General features: G+C 42.3%; 1 pseudogene; it reads left to right on the forward strand.

Moving 5' to 3' along the window:
- Nucleotides 1-11,556: 11,556 nt before the first annotated feature.
- Nucleotides 11,557-15,249, forward strand: LOC102129952 (isocitrate dehydrogenase [NADP] cytoplasmic pseudogene; annotated as a pseudogene).
- Nucleotides 15,250-15,599: the final 350 nt, after the last annotated feature.

A 15,599-nucleotide genomic window follows, 5' to 3' on the forward strand; every position in this document is an offset into this window, starting at 1 on the left:
TTTTCTTTTTTATCCTTTTCTTTATTTTCCAAATTTTCATCTCTGCCATAACTTTCTTGATAGAAAAAATAAAATAAAGACATTTGAGTTACAATAACTTTATCATTAGAAAAATAAAAACAATAGACTCCATGGCTGTAATGTTTAACTCAGACTCAATGTCTCCATTGTTGTTTTGTCTGGAATAAGCTGAAAATTCCTCCAGGCAGGAGTGCTGTCCTTCATGACACTGATTATCCTGCCAGGCCCTGGATGACAAACTCTAATAATATATCTACTCCATTCCTCTGCCTACTCAGCCTGCAATTCTATCTGAAAAGTCATCAGATCTGTCTGTGTCCCACAAGACCTGCGATGGTTTCCCACAACCCCTACTCCACTCAGATGTGCAGAACTGGATTAATCATACGTCACGGCTCATGACACACTCCTCATTGTCCCTGCATTCCCCGTCACCCTATTTGTAAAACAAGATAAAGAACATCCACCAGCTCACCACCCAAAATGAGTGTAATTTACATCCATCTGCTCAGCTGAGTGAACTCTCCGGGATATTGAGTTTTCGGCTTACTATTCACTTCCTGTTAAGTATATGTGTGTTTTCTAGTTTTATCATAAATATACCTATTCTGGAAAACTTTGTGGTTTCATTTTAGTTGTTTTTAACATTGTGAACGGAGTTTAATGTGTGTAATTCTTGGACTTAACTTGCTTTTTTGTTTGTTTGTTTGTTTGTTTTTGAAATAGGGTCTTGCTCTGTCACCCAGGCTGGAGTGCAGTGGTGCGATCTCAGCTCACTGCAACCTCTACCTCCTGGGTTCAAGTGATTCTCATGCCTCAACCTCCTGAGTAGCTGGGATTACAGGTGCCCTCCACCACATTCAGCTAATTTCTGTATTTTTAGTAGAGTCAGGTTTAATTACGTTGGCCAGGCTGGTCTCAAACTCCTGACCTCAAGTGATCTGCCTGCCTCGGCCTCCCAAAGTGGATTACAGGCATGAGCCACTGTGCCCGGCTTTAACTTTCTCACTATTATATTTTTCAGATTCATCCACTTTGTTGCATATGGCTATAAGACCATCTGCTGTTTAATGATTTAATAACTTTCCATTGTATGAATGTATTACATTGGATTTATCTTTTCTGCTGTTGATGGACAGTTGGTTGATTTATACATTTTTGCTATTACAAAAAGGTCTGCTCTGAACATCTTTATATATGTCTCCTGGTTTTCTTGTTGGTATACCCAAGGATGGAAGGTTAGACCATAGAATATATGAATTTTCACGTAGAGTATGTCAATTTTCACACACAAAAAGGTCAAAGTGTCATCTGAGATGATGGCACCACTTTATGTCTGCACCAGATGTGTATAAGAAATCTAGAAAGCTGCCTGCTTTTCAGATCCACATACAGATTCCCCAATATAAACTGTTACATCCTTAACCAAGGTTTCAGACCAGATTTATGCTAAAGTTCTAGTTTCAGGCTAGAGCATCTTACCCTTTGTAAAGTTCTTTGGCGAAACACTACATGTGATTTTTCTCAGTCTTCTTGGATTGATCTAATTCTCCAAAGAGTTTTTAAGAACCCCAGAGAATACCTAGCCCTGACAGCATCTTCCTGTGTCACAGAAAAGCAGTAGAGTTGGGTGTTCTTACCTCTTCCCTGGTGCTCCACAAACTCACAGACAGAGGATGTCATGTGGTTAACAGAAGACAACATCAAGTAGTCACCGGCAATAGTAGTTATTGGAAGAAGAAAGTGGCTATTTTTCAATTCAATTAAATGTGGTAATGAATGAGTGAATTCCCCCCAAGGGTAGGAGAAAGGAGCGTCCTTATTTTTCTTCATTCTTTATTTCTTTTTTTGGAATCATTTTTTCCCCCAGAGATAGTCCCTTTATCTAAGAAAAAATAACTTCTTCCAGAGAGACAGACTGCTTTCCCAAAAACATAAAAGAAGCAGGCCACCTGCGCTAGCTCCACTGTGTCTTCCTAGCCAAGTGAAATTGAAGGCGGCAGGGGAGGTCTCCGTGGGATGTGGAGGGGAAGGGAAGTATCCATGGGACGTGGAGGAGAGAGGGGAGATCTCCATGGAGTGTGGAGGGGGAAGGGAGGTGACCATAGCTCTGCTTCCTCCACAGGGAGGGGGAGTGGCCCAGTCTGGCTCCATCCAGCAGGCTTCACCTGTGCCCTCGGCCCCACCACAGGCAGAGCCGTTGGGCTCTGCCCGTGTTGCTAGACTTCCAGTTCACTTTTGTTCAGGCAAGTGAGTCTCTGTCATTGGCAGTTTAGCCCCGAGTTCAATTCCACATTTATAGATTATTCCCTCTCCATTGCCCATTCTAATACTCACCACTGTTGATCTTCCCATCTCTCTTAAAAAAAAAAAAAAAAAAAAAAAAACCCTACCACTCAAATCACCTTTCCTTGACTCAGGCTCCGCACTCCTTGTCAATCCATCCCTCCATTGTCTCTTCTCTAACTCAGTACTCACCCATAGTGATTTTCAAAAATGTGGTCCTTCCTTCCTTCCTTCCTTCTCTCTTTCTTTCTCCTTCCTTCCTTCCTTCCTCCCTCCCTCCCTTCCCTCCCTCCTTCCCTCCCTCCCTCCCTCCTTCCTTTCTTTCTTCTTTCTTTCTCTTTCTTTCTTTCTTTCTTTCTTTCTTTCTTTCTTTCTTTCTTTCTTTCTTTCTTTCTTTCCTTCTTTCTTTCTTTCTTTCTTTCTTTCTTTCTTTCTTTCTTTCTTTCTTTCTTTCTTTCTTTCTTTTTTTCTTGCTTGCTTGCTTTCGTTCTTTCTTTCTTTCTTTCTGAAACAGAGTTTTGCTCTTGTTGCCCAGGCTGGAGTGCAATGACATGATCTTGGCTCACGGCAACCTCCGACTCCCAGGTTCAAGCGATTCTCCTGACTCAGCCTCCCAACTACATCCCTCCTGGGATTACAGGCATGTGCCACCATGCCCAGCTAATTTTTGTATTTTTAGTAGAGACAAGTTTTCACCATGTTGGCCGGGCTGGTCTCGAACTCCTGAGCTCAGGTGATCTGCCTGCCTTGGCCTCCCAAAGTGCTGGGATTACAGGCCTAAGCCACCACGCCCAGCGAAAAATGTGCCCTTTCAAGAGTCAGCCTGCGTGTTGGTAGATGGCTTAAGTGACCACCTTACCAATTCCGAAAGAATTGAGATGTGGGACCTCTGTCCTCTCCTCAATCAGTCCTTTGTCTCTATTTCCATAGTTGTCAGTCTGGTTAGGGACTTAAACACCTCTTGCTTAGCATGGATTGCCCCTTTCCTTTCCACACCAGCACCAGGCTAACCCTCTGGAAAGTTCCCTCCTCATGCCATTCTCCCCCTCACAAATCTTCATGGGCTCCCACTGTTCACAGGTAAGATACATACTCCCCAGCCTGGCAGGCCACTCCCTCCACAGCCGAATCCCAGTACCCAATCCCAGGTGCCTTCCTGCCTCTGTGCTTTGGTTCCTGCCCTCTCCCACTGCAGTGCCCTCCTCTCTTCTCCATGCATGGTTAGATTCACCTTTTGCTCTCCATGACACCCTTTCATGTCACCAAAGCCCATAGTTCATTTAAAAAAAATTTCATCCCACCATCTATCCATTTATCCTTCCCTTCATTACATTCAAAACATTTAGCAAATGTTTTCCTTTAATTGAGTACTTATGAGTCAAGCATTGTGCTAGATTCTATGGAAGCAAAAATAAGTTAGTCATACTTCCCATCCTGGAGGGATTTACAGTCTAATAGAATAAATACCAGCTGCCATTTAGTTTGCACATATTATACACTAGCTATAGTACGAAGCATTTAATATATTTTGTCACAAATTATCTTCACAATAACACAATATGAGAGGTATTATTATTATAATCTTGATTTTATTGATGATAAAACAGAGGCTTAGTGGGGTCAGGTTGTCTATCCATGGTTACTTGGGTGGCAATCAGCAGAGTCAGGAATGAGAGTCTATAAAAACCTGCTCTGATGTGCGCCCTGGGAACACACTTCCTCTCACCATACCACTCACCTTCCTCTCCCTCTCTCTCTACCTTTCCCTCTCTGCTGTCTCTGAGTTCACAGCATTTGGCAATTGTTCGTGTACTGTATGTTTTCTCCTTGCATTTCTTAACTCGTTATGTAACTTTTGTGTGCACTTATTTCATGTTTCTTCAGTTAGATTTGTAAATGCTGGGCCGGGCGTGGTGGCTCACACCTATAATCCCAGCACTTTGGGAGGCCAAGGCGGGCGGATCACAAGGTCAAGAGATCAAGACCATCCTGGCCAACATGGTGAAACCCCATCTCTACTAAAAATACAAAAAACTTAGCTGGGCATGGTGGTGTGCACCTGTAGTCCCAGCTACTTGGGAGGCTGAGGGAGGAGAATCGTTGGAACCCAGGAAGCAGAGGGTGCAGTGAGCCGAGATCACACCACTGCACTCCAGCCTGGTGATAAGAGTAAGACTCCATCTCAAACAAGAAAAAGAAAAAAGATTTGTAAATGCCATGAGACAAAGGGAGTTAGGAAAATATGAAATCAAGAATATTGTGCCTTGTGCAGAGTAGGATTCATATCTATGTTCCAGTTTTAACAAGTTTGGGATGTCAACACCTCAATATTTTATAGAGCTAGGAGGAAGTCATCCATGAGTTAAACATAAATCACCAGCACTCTCAAACAGTGACCTCCAAACTTCTAAATTACGAGGACCATCTTGTTACCCAAAACTGCTAATTTTCTTCTAAGCAAAGAAAATCTTCTGACAATAACCAATGAAGGAAACACTATGTATTAGTATTATTTTTAAAACTGTCATGAATTTAGCGATGCCTTTGAGCAAATTTGTATTTTATTAATTGGAATTACACATCCCCATGTTTTTGAATAGTACATGTAGGTGTAAAATATTGTGTATGCAGTCTATAGATAATGCTTGCAATGCAATCCCACGATTTTAAATGCCTCATCAGGCATCCATGTCCTACAGACTAGGAATCACTGATCTATGAGTTTGCGATCCCTGAGCTGAGAGTGGACAAGGTGAGCTCACTTGTAAAGGATCATGCTTCCCTTCTGAGTCCAGAATTCTTTTGTAGGAAGTAATCTTAGTTTAGGGCAGAGCTCTGACATTTATCTGTCTTCTCTATTTAATAAGAATACAAAAGGGGGAGGGTTTCCCCTCACTGATTATGCAATATAATTACTACAGCTGTGAATGGGCTTAACAGTCATGGGTTCAGTGTGACAAATTTAAACACAACTCAGAGAGCTCATTTTTAATGTCTCTTTCCTCTTCCCAGTTCAGATCTCAGAGAAATTTGCACTGACAGGGGTGAGTTCAGTCAAACCTGGCTATGTGCGAACTGTCAACCGGAAACAGAATGCTGGCCATGAAAAGGAGGACTTTCTCCTCGCTGTGCCCTTTGTTAAAACTTTTGTGGTAACTCATCTTTGGTTTTTTTTTTAAACAGGGTCTCACTTTGTCACCCACACACCACCCTGGAGTGGTCTCGGCTCACTGCAACCTCTGCTTCCTGGGTCCAAGTGATTCTTGTGCCTCACCCACCCAAGTGGCTGAGATTACAGGCATGTGCCACCACACCCAGCTAATTTTTGTATTTTTAGTAGAGACGGGGTTTCACCGTGTTGGCCAGGCCGGTCTCAAACTCCTGGCCTCAGGTGATTCTCCCACCTCAGCCTCCCAAAGTGCTGGGATTACAGACGTGAGCCACCACACCTGGCCTCATATTTGTTTTTTATTGAAAGTCAAGGTTATATAGTCTGGGTAGAGAATGTTGCTGAGTGAACCTGGAAGAAATCATCTGAAGCAAGCACTATATGATTTATTGCATAACACAAAATGGATATGTAGTATTTTGTTCATACATCTACCTAATGCTTCCTTAAGGATGCCTCAGATCCTTCTACCATAAGCCTTTAAAATGAAAGGCAATATACAAAGGTAGAATATGATGCTCACCATCATAGTAGAACTAACAGGAAAGGTGGCAGCTTAAAAAGGAGTGAGTATTATTCCAAGAAAGAAACAGGCCCATACACAAACAACTGCAAATACGTTGTGGTGACTTAACTAAGAAATTAGACTTAATTTAAAAAGTAATAATGATCTGTATTCATTTCAATCTAAACAATCCAGAGTTTTACCAGTTTATTTCAGAGAAACATGTACAATACTATTGCCCTCATCCCAAAATATATACAGAGCTCTTATCATGTGCATGGCATAATGAAAAGCAACAATATTCTATTTTAAGGAATTAGGTGCCTCTTGTAGTCTAAAGGTCAGATCTATAAATACTGTTCTCTATTTGGGCTTCCCAATTTCCCTCTGGTCTGAAGAACAGAACTCTCCCTCGAGAAGTTCAGCCTCTCAATGTCAGGCACATTATAGGACTCAGGAAAGACGTGTTGAATGAATGAATGAATGAATGCGTGAGTGAAAGAATGAATGAATGAGCTCATAAACAGGGTGCCTGTCACTTCAGCAAACAAATGTCTCAACACAGAACCACAAGCAGTGGTGTCTGCCTGTAGGCCCAGCTACTCGGGAGGCTGAAGTGGGAGGATTGCCTGAGCCCAGTAGTTTGAGGCTATAGTGCACTATGATTGCACTTGTGAATAGCCACTGCACTCCAGCCTGAGATATATTTGAAAAAGAAAAAAATGTATAAACACAGACATTCCATCCTCATTCAGGAAAAACTCAGAATGGAACTTCAGGCAGATAATGAAAAGCCACACATTCTACCAGTTGCTTTAACTACACGGTTTCCCCTTCCAAACCTGGATTTCTTATGGTCTTTACATCAAAAGTAGAAGTGAAAGGGGACTCTCCATGGTTGTGTGCGCCTTTTGAATGATAAATAGTCAATCGTTTTAAGGCAGTGTGTACAGGGGTGACTGATTCTGGAGAATGGGATTTGTTGAGGAAGGTTTGTACGAGGAGCCCAAGGCAAGGATAGCATGGGGTAGAGAAGGACGTCTACTGAGGGTAGAAATAGGAAAGGAGAAATCAATGCAGGAAAAACAGGAGCTCTGTGTGTGTGTATGTGCACATTTCACACGTGCATAAAAGTAAAATATGCAAATATATATGGCTTGAATCGGATCCACAAATAAGCACTAAAATGCACCAGCTACCAAAGAGATGTTCACAGCGCCTCTCAGTCAAGCGATTAAACAAATAGACTGACAGCATCTGTGGGAAAGATGCTTTAGCCTTTGAGCTCTACAGCTTTATATCAAGCTGGTCCAACCACTCTAAGGCACTAAGGGAAAAGATGAAAAAAATAGCATTCCTTATCCTTATAATTGATGAGATAAAAATACTAACAGGAAGGTTTTCTGTCCACAGGAACAAAGTTAAACTGGTTAACTTGAAAAGGAAACATTCAAAAATAGATAATATTAATATATGGTGTTAGAATTAGAGTAGTGGTGGCCAGGCACAATGGCTGACACCTGTAATCCCAGCATTTTGGGAGGCCGAGGCAGGCGGATTACTTGAGGCCAGGAGTTTGAGACCAGCCTGCCCAACATGGTGAAACCCCATCTCTACTAAAAATACAAAAAGTAGCCAGGTGTGGTGGTATGCACCCGTAATTCCAGCTACTCAAGAGACTGAGGCACAAGAATCACTCGAACCTGGGAGGCGGAGGTTGCAGTGAGCCAAGATCGAACCACTGCACTCCAGTCTGGTGACAGAGTGAGACTCTGCCTCAAAAAAAAAAAAAAAAAAAAGAAGAAGAATTAGGATAATGGTTACATTGGGTGGGGAGTGACCGAAAGGGTCCAAAGAGGGGACTTCTGGGATGCCAGTAATGTTTTGTTTCTTGACCCGGGGACGTGGTGTGTTGATGAGTGAGAAAATTCATCCCACTCTGTACTTAATGATCTGTATATATTTCTATATGAATATCGCACTTTAGTTCACTCAAAATGCCTACATAGACATTTGTTTTGTTTTGTTTTGTTTTGAGATAGGGTCTCACTCTGTCACCCAAAGGAGTGCAGTGGCACAATCACAGCTCACTGCAGCCTCAACCTCTCTGGGCTCAGGTGATCCCTCCTACCTCAGCCTCCCAAGGGGCTGGGACTACAGGGGCCTGCCAGCACATCTGGCTAATTTTTGTATTGTTTGTAGAGATAGGCTTTTGCCATATTGCCCAGGCTGGTCTCAGACTCCTGGACTCAAGTGATCCTCCCACCTCAGCCTCCCAAAGTGCTTGGATTACAGGCGTGAGCCACCACGCCCAGTGCTATCTAGAAATTTCAAGATTATTTCATTGGCAATTGAATCTCTATAAAAACATAAGCAATTGCAAAACTTATATATATATATATATTTTCTTTAACAAGGGTGGTGATGGATAGAATTCTAGCAATGAAGAGAAAGACAGCCTATTCATAAGTCAAGTGTTTGGAGCTACCAAGGGAGATGAGACGTTAGTCCTACGTAATTATTAAAGGAAATACTGGGCTCCACTTAGCACAGAGCCCAAACTGATGGGCCAGATAAAAGTCTAGGCTCTCTGCAGGTCATACAGTCATCTAGCCTGTACTTTCCTAATTGTTTTCTTCTCCGGTATTACTAAAGGCCTATTAACCTGCTGGTAAACAATGAACACAGATTAGTGGTCATTAATCAAGGTCACGGGTCACCTAATAGGGATGGCTCAGTGAGTAGTTTCTGTTGGTCTTATGTAGTACCTAATGGACCATCAGGGATGACCAGGTCCAATATGGCTGTGTCACAACCCTATTCTCTCAGGAGGAAATGAGAGATATATGCTGTTAGAATTCCTTTCACTTTCCACCTCACCCTTTATGGATAAAGGAGGCCAGTACAACGTGGGCCTGCCGGGGTCCTGTATTCTTACCCCGTCAGATTTTGACTCCTGCCTCTCATGTGAGGTATTCCACCAAGGATCCTCTCCCTCATTGACATGAGCAGGCAGGAACATGAGGGCTACTGATTCCCAAGCTCCTCACCATCAACGTCGCCTTTTTCCCCTGTTTTCTCCAACTTTGAGAATTGGGAGCTCAGGCATGATGGCTCATTTCTGTAATCTCAGCACTTTGGGAGGTCAAGGTGGGAGGATTCCTTGAGCTCAGGAGTTTGAGGCCAGCCTGGGCAACGCAGAGAGACTCCATCTCTGTAAAATTAATAAAAATAAAAAATAAAAAGAATTGGGAGAAGTGACTGGTAATTTATCTTTATGAAAAGAAAATCCCCCAAAGTATTCTTAATCATTTTTCATATTCAGAGGTAAAAAATCTGTCAGCATCATGATGACGGGTGGAATTTTTAGGTCGAGGGTATGAGCATTCCACAGAAATGTACTTACTCCCACTTCAACAGGGACAGTTACAGCTCTATCCCTATGAAGTATCAGGATTCTGTGCAAGATTGCACAAGTAAAAAGGAGTTTTGATGCTTTTAAGAAGTTTTAAGGGTCCCAGCAGCTTAGGGGTGGTAAGAATTGCAGCTAGTGCAGCTCTGCAGAGGCCCTCGCAGTGCCATCCTGGAACACGGCCTCTGCCAGGAAGCCGGGGAAAAGGAGCAGTTCAGTTCAAGAGACAGTCATGGAGAGATCAGCAGGATGGTATCCAAACCTGCTCCTGCAGATGCTGAAACTGATTTTAAAATATGCAAACAGTGAAAGTGAGAAACTGTAAACAAAAGGGAAAGGAGGAGCAAAACTATGAAATCAGACTCACCTGCAGAAAATGAAGATGCTAAACCAGAAGAGGCCAGACTCTGGTGAAGCAGGAGAGAAAGCAGCCAAATCTGGTGAGTATCCTCAACCGAGTACCCTCGATTATCTCAGCATTGCCTTCTTGCAGACACCAGAAGAGCCATTTTACCAACTATTTTGTAAATGCAAGTTTTTAGTAGTTCCAGAAACACACTTGTAAGAAGCAGGAAACCTACCCCATCCCTTAAAAAAAAATTGTTTTTGATAAGTGTAAATACTTTTTTAAAGAAATAAGCTCATGGCCTGGTGTTAGATTTCTTTTTCTTTTATTTAATGCCCCTTCCCCACCCTGGTTGTATATTTTTCTATATACATCATACATTTTTCAATTTAGCTATTCATAGAATAAGTGGAAATCAAATTAAGGGAGATATTGACTATAGTCTGTGGATGGGGGAGGGGAGGTGGTGGAAGCTGAGCTGGCAGTTTCCAACATCCCATAACCAGAAGCACAATCAGGCCGGGTGTGGTGGTGCATGTCTCTAATCCCAGACCTTTGGGAGGCCGAGGCTGGTGGATCACTTGAGCCCAGGGGTTTGGGACCAGCCTGGGCAGCAAAGAGAAACCCTGTCTCTACTAAAAATAGAAAAATTAACCGGGCGTGGTGGTGCACGCCTATAGTCCCAGCTACTTGAGAGAATCACCCAAGCCCAGGATGCAGAGGTTGCAGTGAGCTGAGATGCACCAGGTCGCTGCATTCCAGCCTGGGCCACAGAGGGAAACCCTGTCTCAAAAAAAAAAAAAAAAAAAAGTAGCACAATCAAATGGCAATTTAAAGTCGTGATCATGCAATTAACTTGTAAGCATTTTATACTGCTTAGCTTTGTTCCCTTGTCTTTTACTAAAATTATTTATAAAACTATTCCCTGATCTGGATTCCCTGACGGCCTTGGGTGTCCTCCATGACACCTTTGTTCCTGGTAATCCAATTTTTCCTAATAATTTTATCAATGTGGTGTGAAAGATTGGACAGGTTTGAGCATGTAGTATCTATATTAAATCGTGAATTAGTCAAATTTTAGACCAAACAAATTTTCAATGTTTTAAGATAATGGCATTTGAAAACCTCTTTCTAAAAAAAAAAAATTTGTCTCCAAATTGTAAGCTAAAAAGTCAATAGAATAACTGTTTGGAAAAGAATTACAGTTGCATAGCTTTTTAAATTTTCAGTACTCGCTGTTAAGAACTATATACAGGGTTTCTGCAGAGGCTGTGACAGAAACCAAGGCAGCGGGAGTCCCGTTTGGGATTGCCAGCCTGCGTGTGTGAGTCTGAGTACGTGAGCAGCTGTGGCGCCCCAGGTCCTCGTCAGCATATCATCCCGGCAGGAGATAAACTACATTCAGTTAAGTCTGCAAGACTGGAAGGAATTGGGGTGATAAGAAATTGATTCACCGTTGGCGGGACATGGTGGCTCTCACCTGTAATCCCAGCACTTTGGAAGGCTGAGGCGGGCAGACCACCTGAGGTCAGGAGTTTGAGACCAGCCTGACCAACATGGAGAAACCCCGTCTCTACTAAAAACGCAAAATTAGCCAGGCGTGGTGGCGCATGCCTGTAATCCCAGCTACTTGGGAGGCTGAGGCAGGAGAATCACTTGAACCCCTGGAGGTGGAGGTTTGCAGTGAGCCGAGATCATGCCATTGCACTCCAGCCTGGGCAACAAGAGCAAAACTCCGTCTCAAAAAAAAAATAATAATAATTTTAAAAAATTGATTCACTTTCAAGGTTTATTAAAGTCAAAATATATTTAAAAATCAGTGGCAGTTCTGTGGTAGAGATTCAAGGAGATGAAATGACACAAATCATTTGGGAATTGATTCAAGAGAAACTCATTTTTCCCTATGTGGAACTGGATCTACATAGCTATGATTTAGGCATAGAGAATCGTGATACCACCAACCACCAGGTCACCACGGATGCTGCAGAAGCTATAAAAAAGTATAACATTGGTGTCAAGTGTGCCACCGTCATCCCTGATGAGAAAAGGGTTGAGGAGTTCAAGTTGAAACAAATGTGGAAATCGCTAAATGGCACCATCCAAAATATTATTCTGGGTGGCACAGTCTTCAGAAAAGCCATTATCTGCAAAAATATCCGCCAGCTTATGAGTGGATGGGTAAAACCCACCATCGTAGGTCGTCATGCTTATGGGGATCAATACAGAGCAACTTATTTTATTGTTCCTGGGCCTGGAAAAGTAGAGCTAACCTACACACTAAGTGACAGCACCCAAAAGGTGACATACCTGGTACATAACTTGGAAGAGGATGATAGTGTTGCCATGGGGATGTATAACCAAGATAAGTCAATTAAAGATTTTGCACACAGTTCCTTCCAAATGGCTCTAAGGGTTGGCCTTTGTATCTGAGCACTAAAACACTATTTTGAAGAAATATGATGAACGTTTTAAAGACATCTTTTAGGAGATATATGACAAGCAGTACAAGTCCCAATTTGAAGCCCAAAAGATCTTGTATGAGCATAGGCTCATCGATGACATGGTGGTGCAAGCTATGAAATCAGAAGGAGGCTTCATCTGGGCCTCTAAAAAGTATACTGGTGACATGCAGTCAGACTTTGTGGTTCAAGGGTATGTCTCTCTTGGCATGATGACCAGTGTGCTGGTGTGTCCACAAGGTAAGACAGTAGAAGCAGTGGCTGCCCACTGGACTGTAACCTGTCACTACCGCATGTCCCAGAAAGGCCAGGAGACGTCCATCAATCCTATTGCTTCTATTTTTGCCTGTACCAGAGGGTTGGCCCTCAGAGCAAAGATTGATAACGATAAAGAGCTTGGCTTCTTTGCAAATGCTTTGGAAGAAGTCTGTATTGAGACAACTGAGGCTGGTTTCATGACCGAGGACTTGGCTGCTAGCATTAAAGGTTTACCCAGTGTGCAATGTTCTGACTACTTGAATATGTTTGAGTTCATGGACAAACTTGGAGAAAACTTGAAGATCAAACTGGCTCAGGCCAAACTTGAAATTCATACCTGGGCTGAGGAGGGTAAGTATCTTTTGGCAACTAGGTCTACAGGTTTACATTTTTCTGTGTCACACTCAAGGCTAAAGGCAAAATCTATTTTGTAATTTGTTTAGAAGCCAGAGTTTATCTTTTCTATAAGTTTATAGTCTTTTTCTTATATATAGTTATTGCCACCTTTGTGAATGTGGCAAGGGACTTTACATTTTATTTTCTGGTAGCAGCCTAGGAATTTGCTTAGTACTCATTTGTATTCACTGTCACTGTTTCTCATGTTCTATTATAAATGACCAAAATCAAGAGTGCTCAAAAGGGTCAATGATAGCCACAGTATTGTTCCCTAGAATATGCATAAAGTAGAAATTTACACCCTTCTTCTCCTGTCCATGACCTTGGGCACGGGGAGGTTTTGTTGTTAAAGATGTCCCATTACGTGACATAGAGCTGTACATTAAACTTGCACATGACTGGAACAAACTATGAATACAATTAAAATGTGTTGAAGATACTGCAGTCATTTTCGTAAAGAGCTTGCTGAATGTTTCCAATAGACTAAGTATTTTTCAGGCCACAGGAGAGTTTGGAATCTGGGATAAATACTACCTGGAGGTGTGGAAAAAAAATAAAACAACTATATACATTATATGTATATAGTTGTATATGTATATGAATCATTAGGTCTATGTACTGATCACTAAGACAAACAAACAAACAAACAAAAAAACAGTAAAATATCAATTAAGGTAGAAAAAAAGTCTAAAAACAGGTATGGTAGAAAGAGCACTGGATTTTTAGGCAGGTAGACAGGACTCCTAACCCAGAGAAGTTCTGTGATTTGTGCGACATTGCAGAGCAAATGTTACATGGCAAAGCCAAGACTTGACCCACACCTTCAGGTTCTCAGCCCTGCTGTTACCATTACCCAACACGGCCACTCAGAGGTAACTCTTCATCCTACAGCTATGCGTGGCTTGCAAAGCCAAAGAGCCAGAAACAGGTTCAACTCCAGATTTTCTCATTCGCTCGATTGCCTGTGGCAATGATTCTCAATGCTTGCCATGTACCGGATTATATGAAGGAGTTGTGGAAAACATACAGTTGCCCAGATCCCTCTTCCAAAGATTCTGACTCATTTGTTCTGGGGTGCGGCCCAGGTAGTTTAATTTATTTAAAAAATGTCCCTGGATGATTCTCATATGCAGCCAATTTGATGAGAATCATTGTTTTCTGGCACTGGTTCTCAACCCGTGCTGCACATTAAAATCACTTGGGGAGCTTTGAAAACTACAGGCCTAAGACCCATCCTCAGAAACAGTCAATCACCTGGTCTGGGTGTATCCTGGGCCCCGGCCTTTGCAAAAGCTTTCCAGGTGATGCTAATGTGTGGCAGGTATGAGAACCATTGCTCACAGGCTCCCCAAACCATGCATCCTTAGTCTACAATCATCTCTCAGGGAAGGGCCTGACCATCAGCATTCTGAAAAGTCTAGCACCGTCAGTGTTCAGTAAGTGCTTGTTGAAAGAATTGCCTCATGAGAATCAATGTCTATTGACAGGTGAGAAGAAAAGGGCAAATTTAAGAAATAATGAGCATTTAATATGAAAATGTCCTGAGGGGGGATTATGTAGTTAGTTAAGCAAATATTATGACAATATGCAGATTATCTTACGAACACAAAGGTGGCCTTCTTAAGTAGTTGAGGCTGCTATCCTAAACCTGGGATAGTCTTATGTAGGGTAAACACACCTGGTAGCAATTATTTAAGCATACTCTGAGAATGACCCTGGATGGCAGATGCATCTAAATGTGTGTTCCAATCTAGGGAACCCAAGTAGCTAACCCGGAAGTTCGTTCCTTTTCTATGATAAACATCTGAACCCCTGGCACGTTCCATGGAACACAGGCTGTACATCGAGGACCTGAGTTTTGGGTTAAACGAAGGTTGCCAGGTGGAGGTCGTCACAGGGAGGGTGTTAAGTGGAAATGCTATAAAAACTTCATGCTGTTTGCAGGCAGCTGCAGTTTTCCTGCCCAACCCACTGCCACTGGGCTACGTGGTTGTGTTGTCCAGCCTGCCACTGCCGGACTCTCTCCCCTGTATGTAACCCCCTAATAAAACCCCGTGTCTCATTTGCCAGCTCTTGGTCTCTTCTTTGGCCTCTTGAACCTGGTACCTTCCCTATTGAGATTAATAGGAGTTTGGCACAACACCTTATCCCCAAGAATATTGTGAGAGAGAGAATCAGCAAATTCTACCTACCTTAACTAATCCCTACCTCGGACAGAGCCATTCTTTACTGAATCCAACAGCAGTCTCAGCACATGGCATCTGGAACACCAGATAATTCTCTTACCAAACGCTGTTTCCAGTATATAATGAAGGCCATGACCCACCAGTGGGAATTGACACTGTGGAAGAGCTATTTGCCTTCACGGATATGAGCAGACTAGGAAAAGAAAAATGATTCCCCCTTTCAACTTATTTAACAAGAATGTTAACTGACAAAGTAGAATAGCAAAGCACCTCTGCTGCATAATCCCACATTTGTAATAAACGTGACCTTGAAGAAATTTACCAAAATATGAACAGAGCTCATGTTTATCTTTGGATAGAGAGATTATGGTGATTTTTATGTTTTCCTCTACACTTTTCTGTTTTCCGAATGTTTTGCCTAGTACAGATATTACCTTTAATAAGAAAAAAAACCACTACCCTTTAAAAATTGTGGATGTGTGTGTATGTGTGTGTGTACAGAAGGTGGGTTAAAAAAAATTTAAGGTGCTCAAGTCTGGGGAATGACTCTCAGAGGCATTT

The sequence above is a fragment of the Macaca fascicularis genome, chromosome 4 (genome assembly GCF_037993035.2).
Source record: "Macaca fascicularis isolate 582-1 chromosome 4, T2T-MFA8v1.1".
Classification (NCBI taxonomy): domain Eukaryota; kingdom Metazoa; phylum Chordata; class Mammalia; order Primates; family Cercopithecidae; genus Macaca; species Macaca fascicularis.